Here is an 11,526-nt window from a genome sequence, read left to right as displayed (position 1 = left end):
CTTCTTTCATTTTCACAACTGTCTTCATGCGTAAATGCCAACTCTCTGTGTGGTATTAATACATCACTTTTGTGAGAGCAAGACGGTGCACTGTGCTCTCAAGACTTGAGGCCATTAAGAGTGTCTCACAACCATAAACAGCTGGATTTATTAGGGGAAGCTCCCTGTTCACAGCAAGCCTTGCATGAGTTTCTTTTATTTCATGGAAGGTGTGAAATATCCTGTTTTACAAGTCTAAACCAGTGACACAACTCAAGCCTTCACACACTTTGAAAACACTTTGCTAAAACATGGAAAAACAAATTCCAAACACTCACATTGGGTGAATCTTCAGGCATCTAGATAAAGAACCTGCTATTCAAGGACCGTTTACCCAACACCGGTTTAAACTAAAAATGGAAAACGTTTTATGCATTTTGGCCGTTCATTTACACTAAAATGGAGATTTGGGGGCCTAAAAATGCTACATTTTAAAAACGGGTTTCAAAGTGAAGTTTCTGAAAACACTACCATTATCATCTCTGTGTGAATTACAAAAACGTCATGCACATGTTCAGTCTTAATCTAAATGACATCGCCAACTACTGGCCTGGCAGTGGAATACAGTGTTTTCTTGGATCCAAACATTTTGATAATGTTGTCATCTGTACATGAAAAACACAAAGGAAACGCACTTCAAAGCAAGGGCGCTCATTTCTGTTCCTGGAGACCTCCCCATAGATATCATATAATAAAGGCTAGATGTCTCGTGCGCGCTGCTGGCCAATGGAGGTCGACGTCCGCACGTGGCGGCCATCTTGCCACAGGCAGCTCGCTCACTCGTAACATTGTGTTTTGCTGCATGTACTTTTTAAATAACCATAACTTGCTCAATTTTCTACTGATTTTCAAACGGTTTGGTTTGTTATAAACGTCAGAGATGTAGTTATGACACTGCATACATATGAATAATTATAACATACATGTTCAAGCATTCGGAATTATAGCCACGTTAATAATGTTTGTAAGAAACCAAACCGCTTGTAAATCCGTCAAGATTTCAGCGAGATAAGAGTATTTGTGTTCGTGCTGATCACTCACCTTACATCAGGTACCACAGAGCCCGACAGAAAGCCTGCCTGTGACAAGATGGCCGCCGGTGATGCCATATGAGACTCCGCCATAAGACATCTAGCCTTATATGGATATCTATGGATCTCCCTACCTGTAGAATTCAGATCCAGCCCTGATCAAACACACCTGTCGGAAATGATCAAGTGCTCCTGAAGATCTTAATTAGCTGCTTCAGTTGTGTTTGATCTGGAGCTGAACTTGGCAGAAAGGTAATCTCCAAGAACAGGATTGATTGGGCGACCCTGCTTTAAACCAACTGGACCAATTTGTAGTGGATATTATTCATATATCACAATATATTACAATTTACACTAATATTTACAAATACTGTATACGCTAGTTGTTGCGGTTTTTCTGACTGATAAAAAAACCTAATCTTTTATCTTGATTTATTCCTGTATCTTTTAACCATATCTTTCTAATCTTGAAAAATACACATATTATGTTTTTCTTACTAAAGTCCAATTTGCTTTGTATGTTATCAATGCAAAGCCATTCAAAAACGTGTCCAAATGCTACATTCATGTTATTGTCAAAATGAGAACTGAGGTTGTTAAATACTGTAAGCTGATCATCTGTTATCATCACATTACAATATTTTCATCCACACATATTACAGTTCAAAATTTGGAGTTAGTAAATTAAAAAACATTTATATCTTTGTTTAGCCTGGATGCATTAACAAAAGTTACAATAAAGACTTTTTCATTGTTACAAAAGCGTTCCATTTTAAAATGCTGTTCTATTAAACTTTTTACCAAATAATCCTGAATAAAATATATTGTGTTTCCACAAATATATTAAGGTTTTCAACATTGATAATAATAATAAATGTTTCTTGAGCACCAGATCAGCATAATTCTGAAGGATCATGTAAAGTAATAATGCTGAAATTTCAGCTTTGCTATCACAGGAATAAGTTACTTTTTAAATTATATTAAAATAGAAAACAGTTCATTTAAATTGTAATAATATTTTAAAATATTCCTGTTTTTACTGTATTTTTGATCAAGTAAATGCAGCCTTGGTGAGCATAAGAGACTAGTTTCAAAAACATAAAAAATCTTACCAACCTCAAACATGTGAACACTAGTGTCTTAGAAAGACAGTCTAAAAGATTAACCAACGTAGCAAACAAACTCAAAGAACTGAGGAACTGTCATGTCCTTTGGCTTGGCCGTGAGGTTTATCAAACTGAAGAGGAACCAGAAACAGACAGACAGATAGCAGCTTTCAGCACAGGCAGAGGGAAGGGACGGTAAAGGCAGGGCAGGTGTGTTTTCAAACAGCTTTCAGGGTTTTTGCCTGACTCACAGAGCCACAAAGCTTCAGGTAATCTGTCAAAATGAAGACTTGTCATGTGCCCATCTCAGCCGGTAAGTATCGTGCGAGTGTTAGAGTGTGACTTATAAATGAATTTGTCAAGTTAAATCTTAATATTCACCGAAATTATTCACTGTCTTCTGATTGTCAACAGTATAATAGAAAAGTATTTGACTACTGGTGTGTGAACAAACAGAACTGCAGTTTGGATAAAGTCTCATGCCTACAGGCTAATAGACATGGGACGAGACAGGCTGTCTGTCAACAGAGATTCTGTAAAGCAGTGTAACAGTATCATTGGAGGATTCTAGGATATTGCTGCTTTCTCTTTTTTAAGGTGCATGTTGTCAAGGGGTTTTACTCTACCTGGGCTGTCAATACCCTCTTCCATATGCAGGTGCACACGCTGAGGGGCTATGACCTATAGATTATGTTTCCAAAACATCAGCTTAGGCACACAACAAAAGGGAGAGAGAGTTGAGATTGTGTGAGCTTGTTTGCACGTGTGGCTTGTATAATGTAACAGACTTATTGCTAAATCTGCTTAATTGTCGACACTTTTAGAAGAAAACAAACACAACCCTAATTATTTATTTGATACAGAGGCTAAATCAATGACAAATAAATGTCCTAACATTTCCCAAAAACACAGCATAATGACTTCATGAATTTCCAGTCAGGATTTATCATCCTATCGTGGTTGCATCTCTCTATGAGTTTTACTGGACCTTAGTGCTGCATTTGATACCATCGACCACAACATTCTTTTGAATAGGCTCGAAAGTTATGTTGGCATTAGTGAAATCGCATTGGCATGGTTCAAATCGTACTTATCGGACCGTTTTCTGACTAGTTTGTAGCAGGAAACGAAGAGGTATTGATCACAAGTTTGGTATGGAGTACCACAAGGCTCAGTACTAGGACCGTTAATTTTTTTTAACCTGTACATGCTACCCTTGGGATATATCAAAGTATTAAACTAAGTCACAATGTGAGATTAAACAATTATGAGAAATAAGGTCACATTTGTGATATATCATATATATGTATGTGTGCATATCACAAAAAAGTCACAATTATTATTATTATTTTTTTTCTCTGATGCATAAACACTTCCATAGCTTAAATGCTTAAATATAAATGTATATGTTGTTATCTAATGCAATGATATTCCTACATTAAGTGCTGGCCAACACTTTTTGGGGCTACTTAGACTAAATGTTGATTTCCAGTCTCTAAAAATCTACATTATTTTAAATGAATATCTGACATAACTGTAGTTAACACAAAAAAATTGGTTTTTATTTTGCGTAACGTGTTATGCACATATTGTGCTGATTTCTCTGCACCCTGTATACACTAAGTTTTACACATTTCTTTCAAATTAATTATTTTATTCAGCAAAGATGCATTAAAATTAATCAAAAACGTCAGCAAAGATATTTACAAAGTTAAAAAACATTTATATTTAAAATAAAAGCTGTTCTTTTGAACTTGTTGTTCATCAAAGAATTGTGGCAAAAATGATCATGATAAGCAGCACACCTGATTTCAACATTGATAATAATAAGAAATGTTTCTTGAGCAGCAAATCCGCACTGAAGACTGGAGTAATAATGATACCATCACAGGAATAAATTACATTTTGAAATATATTAAACTAAAACAGTTATTTTAAACAATAATACAATAATATTTCAAAATATGACAGTTTTTAATATATTTTTGTACATTATTTAAAAAATTAAATAAAATTTGAAACTTCAACTTTTGAACAGTATTGTATTAATTGTACTGGATCATCAGAGAGCTGAAGAAGGTAGTGCCAGTTTTCGGAGAGAGTGGGAGTGTTTCAGTGAACCATGACATTACAGATTAGGCTGTGTGACAGAGAGCCGGCACTGGTTTGTGTTGAGAGTGCGTCTGCCAGAGATAAGTGAGTCAGAGAGGCTATTGCAGGAGGGAGTCCACTCTGTCATGGCTTATTTAGACAAGGCAAGTCCTGGGAACCGCTCACCACTCACGGGAAGCCAGACAATGGGATTCTTCAGCAGATCAGCTCTGTATATCCAGATCCAGCATAGGTCTCCCCTCTCAGCTGAGAGCTTCACGTCTGTCTGTAATGTACACAGAAGCAACTGGGCGCCATACTGTCTATCCAAAACACGCTCTCTGTGAAAGAAGGAAGATATGATCAAAAACCTTGCCAAAGGAAAGACTGCCTCTCACCCATCACATTTAACATGAGAGCTGAACATTATCCAGCAGCTACTCTAAAAACATATATTATAACCCAAAAATACTGGCAATCTCAACAAGATACTAAGCTCAACAAATATAGGCTATTCTTAAACTATTAGGCTCATCGTAAATTTGTGCTAACAGCCTTGCAAAATAGTTATTTATTGCTACGAAACACTACATTATTTTAACCAAGTAAGTTTGGAGTTCAAATATTTAATCATTTAAATAATTAACTAATACAATTTTAATCATATAAATTAAAGTAATTTCTGGTATATCAATCGGATTTGGTTTTCCATTGTGATAAATTATTATACAAATTAAATAAATGAATAAAATTTAACACACACACACACACACACACACACACACACACACACACACACACACACACACACACACACACACACACACACGCACACCCCCCCAAAATAAATAAATAAATTCCTTTTAAAAATGTTTTGTGACAACCTTGTTATATTCGGAAATGCACACTTTTTAAAAAAAATTTTTTTTTATGGTTCTATAAGAAAAATTCAGTTAAAAGGAACTGAATTGAAAATGAAAATAATATTCACTGTGATTGAAATTTGACCTATTCAGACTGATGTTTCAGTCATGTGACTTTTTCCTATCATCCTCCATATTTATGAGCGTCAGCGGGGGACAAAAAATAGCGGTGAATACAAAAACCAGGTCCAGTGACACAAGTCAGTCATTTTCACAAGCAGTGAGGACTTTCAAGACTCCTGCAAAAGAGAAAGAAGATAACTCTTGTTCGTCAGCGAGATGGATTGAAGAGGGGAGGTGTCTGCTGTAGGGAATGAAAACAAATGGAGTTGTGTGAGGGTCTGAAAGCAGATCTGTGATGGAAAACTGGGTAAACACAAGAGCTTCCTCAAAGCCTGCAGGCCTGCCAGTTACTGCTGTCAAAACTATAAGTGCGTCTCTCTGATTAATCATACGCCTTTCACCATGACTGCTAAGTGGTGCTATAACTAAAAACAAGATCAAGGCTTTTGTGGTCTGTTAATGTCCAAAAAAAGAAAGAAAGAAAAGAAAATAGAAAAAGAACATTTATCCTATACCTACCTGAGCGTCCTAGCCGAAACATCGCCCACCATTAAAGAGAGAAAAAAAGAGGCAATCCAAATAAATAATGGACATCAAATCAATCATATATACAGAGGGCATAATCACATTTACAGTAAAACAGTAATATTGTGAAATATTGTGAAATAGCGGTTTTCTATATATTTAAAAGGCAATTTATTCCTGTGATAGCAAAGCTGAATTTTCAGCATCATTACTCCAGTCTTCAGTGTCACATGATCCTTATTATTATCAATGTTGAAAACAGCTGTGCTGCTCATCGTGATCATTTTTTTTCATAATTCTTTGATGAATGGCAAGTTCAAAAGAACAGCTTTCATTTGAAATAGAAATCTTTTGTTACATTAATAAATGTCTTTACTGTCACCTTGGATCTATTTAATGCATCCCAGCTGAATAAAAGACAACAAATTTTGGAACGGTAGTATATATTTGCTGTTTTGTAACTTGGCAGTCCTAGTATTATCTTTAATAAAATGGCTCTAGCTTCCGAAGAGGAGTCATTCTTTGCATAATAGCACTGATGCTGAGAGGATTTCACTGCCAGACTAAATAGTTTAGATTAGGTAAGACTGTGTGTGTTTACAGAGACACAAAGGTGGAGACCTCTGCAAAAGGCCACATGAAGATGACCACCACGTCAAAGTTCACAGTCAAGTGGTCTCACAGTCACGATCAGGTCTCCGGGGTCAACCAATGCACAAACACATCATTCTGTAAAGGCAAAGCACAAGACCAATTAGTATAAATCACAGCTGGAAATCCTGTTCCTTGAATGTTGGTAAAGGTTGTTGCAAGATGGCTGGTGTGGATAATTTGAATGGCAAAGAAGGCTCTGGTTAATGTTAAGGTGGCCAAAAAGAGCAGCTGTCAGTTCAAATTATATGACAATGTGTTAACTTCAGATATAAAGACAGCCTCAGGCAAGGCAAACTTCATATCACACCTGTGTAATTGGCCTGATTTCAGGTGAGAGGCTTCCTTCTCAAACAATCACATATTCCTTGCCAATGGTGAACATTAAGGAGCAATTATTTTTAAGTATCTGTACTTTATCTGAGCATTTTTGCTACGTTCAAAAGCGTCTTTTTTACTGCACTGCATTTCAGGAAAACATACTTTTTTTGTTATTATTTGGAACTGAAGAAAGCAATATATGAACAAATCATTCTTTTGAGCCATTACCTTTTCACTGACTTGTTTGAAACAATTCAAACATCACGGTAAATGATTCATTTGTGAATCTGACAGATCCAATTGCAGTGCAAAGTCTGCACAGGTTTAAAGATCAAAGTGCACAACAAATAAAGTTTAGGGGCTTTTGCACCGGGTAGTTATAGGAACTCAGATATAGGAACTAGCCACCAGGACGGTCCCTTGAGAACTACATTTTCACCTAGGGCCATTTTTCTGGTTGCATTTGCACCGCCAGTAGGAAATCTGAAGTGACGTAAGCTCTGCCGCTCTGGTTGTTGTGCAACACTTTTAGTTTGATGGCGCTGAGAACGGCAGAGCCTGAGCACACAGCGCTCCCATTCTCCATCTTCATTTGTTTGCGATCTGTTTAACAGTCCTGTCTAATGCGTTATTAGATAGAACTGTTAAACAAAGAAAGTGGTAACACTTTACAAGAAGGTTTATTAGTTAACATTAGTTAACTACCTATAGTTAACATGAAACATTAAAATCAAGGTTGTATTTGTTAACATTAGTTAATGCACTGTGAACTAACATGATGACAAAGTGATGAGTAAATGTACGCTCACATTTAGTCTAGAGCTACAATAACCATCATGTTCACACAGTGGAAACAACACCTATGCTGCTCAGCATTCCCAGTTTCTCTCAACATAGTGACAGGAGAGCTATCAGTCAATATATGGGAAAACAAAGTAACTTGTATTACTTACACTATTTGAAAAAGTCGATTTAAAAGAAATATGTTACTTGAAAAAAAGTAATCTGATTACCTAACTCGTGTTACTTGTAATGCGTTACCCTCAGCTGATTCCTATTGTGCTGAGTTAGACCCTGGTCTAAAGTAGAAGCTACTTTAGTCCACTCAAAAGGTGTTCCTATAACTATAACCATTCTTAGTTCCTGTGGTGCGAACGTGCCAAAAAGCATGTACTTCTGCCAATAGTTCAACGCTATCTCACGACCAATTCGTACGAATTCGTACGAATGATAAAAAGTTGGCTAATTCGTACTAATTCGTACGACCTCACTCATACGAATTTGTACGATTTGTCTAAACCCACGTGATGGGTAGGTTTAGGGGCGGGGTCAGGGGTAGGTCATTCGTATGAATTCATACGAATTGGCAAATTCGTAAAATATGTACGATTTTGCAAAAATCGTACTAATTCGTACGAGTCAGGTCGTATGAATTCGTACGAATAAGCCACCTCGTAGAATTTGTACGTTTTCCCGTGAGATCGGGTTGAATAGTTATAGGAACCATGAAAACGTTCCTTCGGTGCGAATGCCCCTATTGTCTCCTAAAGAAAGAAACGATTTTGAACTGCTGAAACGAGTCATCAGCAATTCCAGTCTGACTTCCCGTTACATGCCTTCGTAACAATATAACAAATTGGCTGCCAACAAACAACGTCTACTTTAAGCCATCCTCAAACACTGTAGTTGTAGCTGAAACTGGCAGAGTCTGGTTCGTGCTGTCAGCATGTTGAGAAGTTGGGATTTTAGTGATGCAAATCCACTTTGCATGCATTACAAAAGAATGAGGACACACTGAAACAGTGCTACTGAAAAACTGTCCATCGTTCCTGTTCGTAACACTGTGATGCCTATACAAGTGCTAAGGAAGCCTCTGGAGATGAAATTCAGATATGGTAAAAGGCATTTAGTTTCTGACACACGCTGTAAGCGGAAGACCAGTCACAACAGACTGGGCCGTCTGACCAATCAGAGCAGAGGAGGCTCCCGGAATGAAGGGGTTTAGAGAGACTGAATCTTCCAACTAACCATTTTCAGACTCATTAAAGGTGCTCTAAGTGATGTCACGCATTTTTTAGGCCAACATTTTTTTTGTCACATACAGCAAACATCTCCTCACTATGCGCTAGCTGCCTGTCCCCTGAACACACTGTAAAAAAAACGCGGTCTCTGTAGACACCACAGGCTCCACAAACGGCAACAAAAACATTTTGGGCTCACCCGCACCACGAAACACAACAACAGTGCTCCAGCCAATCACCGACAAGAAGTATTTGAGGGGTGTGGTTTGGAGGTTAGTGCGCGTGCACATGAAGGGGGTGTGTGGAGGAGAGAGAAGCATGAAGAGGGAAGTTTGAATTATGGCCGACACATGACCAAAGAGACGATGTTCCGATGAACAAATTGCAAAGAAGAGGGACAAGGATAAGGGACAAGGATAAGGAACGCGCGAAGTCCCGAATTTACATCGGAAAAACCCTCGAAAGGTGGCGAGAACTCCGCCGGCAAAAGGGCTTCCGATCCGACATTCAGTTGCTCTGTTTTTTCAGAACAGGTAAATCCATCTTTCTTTCTAAACTGACGTTCATGTTCGCCAAACCAACACAAGAATGTAATTAGCTAGAACTATGCAGTCAGCGTTAGCTTTGGTGAATACAACATATATGTTTCTAGCAGCTAGCGATCAATCTCTATTGTAAATGATCAAGCAAATTCACAGTAGGGCGACAATTTGTGTGAATGGTTATTTTCATCCACTGTTTGTTATGGATTTGAATGTTCATTTATAGGCTATTGACAACTTTGACTAAATTTGTTTATGCTCACTGGGAAACGCGAAGCTAACGTTATCTTGCTATTATTGCGTCCTTGTATGGGAGCTAACGTTATAGTTATAACCTCAGGTGGCGAAACGATTTTAAGACAATGTTTCTCTTCTTCTGCATTCTGTTCTGCAATATATAAAAGCATTTATCTAACTTGGTGACATTACACATTGAATGAAGTATCAATAAAACTTAACTTTGTTTTCCGTGATTACTTTGACTTTCCTTTATGCCGGAAGGGAGGGGAGGAGGGAGGAGACGGGATGAGGAGGAGGGAGGGTCTAGCTAGCCTCCGTTTTGTTTGACAACAATTCGAATGTCAACACTCCCGGCATCACTTAGAGCACCTTTAAGAAATTATGTGATGTGTATATTATGAGGAATATCAAAGTTTTTAACCTTGAATGCATTTAACCCTATAGGAGACCTCCAAAGCAAAATTAGGAACCTTTAAAATAAAATGCCATAATAAGGACACTTTAACAACGCTCTGCTTCGTCGGACCCAATCTCAAGTTTTACTTTACTACATTCCAAACAAAGCATAATATTGTACTTTTTTACTGCACAACATTTAATAAAAACATGCCGTTCATTGTTATTTCAAACTGGAAAAAAAGAGAGCCGCTCCAAAATGTAATATGAATCATTCTTTTGATCCAATTTTTTGCAATGACTCACTCACTCAATGATCCAGTTGGAACAAAACAAACAAGTTTTACTTTCCAAAGCATAAGAAAGCTATGAAAACTAATTGTAAGGGAACTATCACTAAAAGTTTTCTTAGCTTCACTTTACATTTGATACTTAATAGATACTGTCACCTTTTTGAGCATAGATCTGAATTCAAATGATTGTAATTCATGAATGCTCTTTTATATTCACACATTATTTCACTTTAACACAGACCTAAGGTTGGTCTCTTTTTAAAGAAAATCCTCAGCAGATTATTGCAGAAGGAAAACAATTTGTGTTCCAAATCTGAAGTTAAGACCACCAAAACTGAGCTGCTAAAATCATGTAAAATAACGTTTCCTTTGTAACGCAATGTCCAATTTAAAAACGGTTTTCTAAGGGTGAATTTTTTGTGTTTAAGCTTTCAATGTAGAACTATTTTATGATGATTGCTATACAGTCAAGTGAAAAAGAAAGTACACCCTTCTGTTTTATGTATCTGGTCTATAGCAGGTTTTAAAATGAATTAAAACCTCAGATAAACAACAACACATAACATATTAAACCGTGTAATAAAAAAATAAAATAAAGCCAAAATGGAGAAGCTATGTGTCACAAACTACACCCCATGATTCAATAGCTTGTAGAGACATCTTTAGAAGCAATAACATGAAGTAATCATTTTTTATATGACTTTATCAGTATCTCATATCGTTGGGGAGGAATTTTGGCCCACTTTTTTTTAGTGTTGCTGCAGTTCATTGAGGTTTGTGGGCATTTGTTTATGCACTGCTCTCTTAAGGTTCTGCCACAGCATTTTGAGTTTAGGTCTGGACTTTGACTGGGCCAGTGCAACACCTTGGTTCTTTTCCTATCCAGCCATTCTGCAGTAGATTTGCCTGTGTGTTTGGGATTGTTGTCCCTTTGCATGATGCAGTTTCACCCAAGCTTTAACTGTCGGACAGATGGCCTCATATTTGACTCTAGAATACTTTAGTTTACAGAGGAGTTCATGGTTGACTCAGGTTGACTGTAAGGTGCCCTGGTCCTGTGGCTACAAAACAAGCCCAAATCATCACCCTTCCATCAGCGTGCTTGACAGTTGAAATGAGGTGTTTGTGTTGATGGGTTTTTGGCAAACGTGGTGCAGTGCATTAGGGCCAAACATCTCCACTTTGGTCTCGTCTGTCCAGAGGACATAGTTCCAGAAGTCTTGAGGTTTATTCAGATGCAACTTTGCAAACTTAAGCTGTGCTGCCATGTTCTTTTTAGAGAGA

The sequence above is a fragment of the Leuciscus leuciscus genome, assembly GCF_965113295.1.
Source record: "Leuciscus leuciscus genome assembly, chromosome: 22".
NCBI classification, from domain to species: Eukaryota; Metazoa; Chordata; class Actinopteri; order Cypriniformes; family Leuciscidae; genus Leuciscus; species Leuciscus leuciscus.
Note: the sequence above shows the minus strand (reverse complement) of the source record.